This window comes from Penaeus chinensis, chromosome 20 (assembly GCF_019202785.1).
Source record: "Penaeus chinensis breed Huanghai No. 1 chromosome 20, ASM1920278v2, whole genome shotgun sequence".
NCBI classification, from domain to species: domain Eukaryota; kingdom Metazoa; phylum Arthropoda; class Malacostraca; order Decapoda; family Penaeidae; genus Penaeus; species Penaeus chinensis.
The window spans coordinates 18313248-18315747 of record NC_061838.1 but is presented as its reverse complement, the minus strand read 5'-3'; positions in this window follow the sequence as shown (position 1 = coordinate 18315747).

Here is a 2500-nt window from a genome sequence, read left to right as displayed (position 1 = left end):
TATATATATATATATTCCCTAGAGACAACACGAGAAAATGTAAACACGTCAAGCTATATCTAATAAGAAACGCCGGTCCAAACTGACTGGCAAAAAAATCTTCGCATTTCTCCCAGAACAAAAACTTGTAACTAACGGCCCCTGCGCTCACTTAGTCCAATCGCGAAATACCTTACGGACACTTTTCTTCCCCCTCCCCCCCCCCCTCTTCCCTCTTTTTCTCTTCCTCCGTCTTCTCCCTTCCTCCTCCTTGTCTTGCCTCCTCCTTCCACCTCTTTCCTCCTTCTCTCTCTTCCTTCTATTCTTCTTTTCGCTTTTTCTTCCCTTCCCTCCTTCCTCTATTCGTGTCCCTCTTTCTATCCCTCCTCACATGCTTCTCTAGTTTTTCCTTCTTCTTGTCTTCCCTCTTATTTTCCTTTCCTTCCTCCCTCCCTCGATCCCTCCCCTCCCATCTCCCTTTCCTCCCTCCCTCCCTCCCTTTCCTCTCTTCTCTCCCTCTCTCCCTTTCCTCCCTCCCTCCCTCCCTTCTCTCCCTCTCTCCCTTTCCTCCCTTCCTTATTTCCCTCCTCTAATGCAAAACCAGCCTCCTCCCTCCATCCGTCCCTCCAGCCTCCTCCCTCCATCCGTCCCTCCAGCCTCCTCCCTCCATCCGTCCCTCCAGCCTCCCCTTCATCCCTCCCTTTCTCCCTCCATTCCCTCCCCTTTGTCCCTCCTGCTACCCCTGTACTCCCTCCCCTCCCCTCCCATAATGCTCCTTCCCTTTCCTCTCTTCTCTCCCTCCCTCCCTCCCTCCCTCCCTCCCTCCCTCCCTCCCTCCCTCCCTCCCTCCCTCTCTCCCTCCCTCCCTCCCTCCCTCCCTCCCTCCCTCCCTCCCTCCACTCCCCTCCGCCCCCTCCCCCTCCCCATCCCTCCCCATCCCTCCCTCCCTCTCCCCCAAACCTTAGAGAATGAGAACAAAATGAAAGAAAAAAGTTAGAAAAGAAAAAAAAGAACGAAAGAAAAAACTAGAAAAGAAAAAAAAACAAGAAAATAAAATAAAAAAACAAGAAAAAAGAAAAGAAATAAAACAAGAAAAGAAGAGAGAAGAAAAGGAAAAAAAAACGGAAGAAAAAACTAGAAAAGAAAAAAAAAAACAAGAAAAAAAAATTAAAAAAAAAACAAAAAAAAAAGAAATAAAACAAGAAAAGGAGTGAGGAGAAAAGAAAAAAACGAAAGAAAAAACTAGAGAAGAAAAAAAACCAAGAAAATAAAATAAAAAAAAACAAGAAAAAAGAAAAGAAATAAAACAAGAAAAGAAAAGAGAAGACCATAAAAAATAAGCAAAGAAAAGATGCTAAAAACAAAAACAAAAAAACAAGAAAAGAAAAGAAAAACAAAAAACAAAAACCCCCAAAAAGCGCAAGTAGAGAAACTCTAATAAGGCCCGAAGTTCCTCGGAAGCTCCGGGTCCTTGGCAGTTCCGCTGTGAAATACTGTTCGTTTTGTAAGTTTTAATTGCAGTTTTCCTTGGCGGAGGGAACGCGCGACGCGACGCTGTTGCTGCCGCTGCACCACGCACACGATACGCACGTACATACGCACACACGAAGGAATATTGAATAGTGAACTCGCGTATGTATGAATCACGTATACAGAAACACAGATATACATATATATCCTTATTTATGTTCTATTGTCGGCATGTAAGCACAAAAAAAGAAAGAAAGGAAGAAAAAGAAAAAGAAGAAGAAAAATAACAATAATAAGAAAAACGCACACATAAAAACACACATGAATAATAACAATAATAAAAAAAACGCACACATAAAAACACACATGAATAATAATAATAAAAAAACACACCTAAATGCACGCATACATACACCCACCCCCCCCCCCATTCCTTCATCTCCACCCCCCTCCCTAACCTATTTATCCCAAACCCACAAGAATTGTCCAGAACCAACCCTTCTCCCCGGGCCCACACTTTCACCTGGAGCCTTAACTGTCCGGAGACAAGATAAACCTCAGGCACGGAACATTAAACCCTTGTAGTAAAATTTTAACTGGATTGCAGCCCTGAGCGTCGAGGACATGAGACCCATACGAACGAAGACAAACACACACACACACACACACGTACATACAGACACACACACACGTACACACACACGGACACACGTACACACACACATACACACACACACACACACACACGTACACACACACACACACGTATACACAGACACACACACACAGACACACCCACACACACACACACACGTACACACAGACACTAACACACACACACAGAGACACACACACACGTACACACAGACACACACACACACACACACACACGTACACACACACACACACGTATACACAGACACACACACACAGACACACACACACACACACATACACACGTACACACAGACACACACACACACACACATAATGATAATAATAATAGTAATGATAGTAGATACTAAGATAATAACGATGATAGCAGTAATAA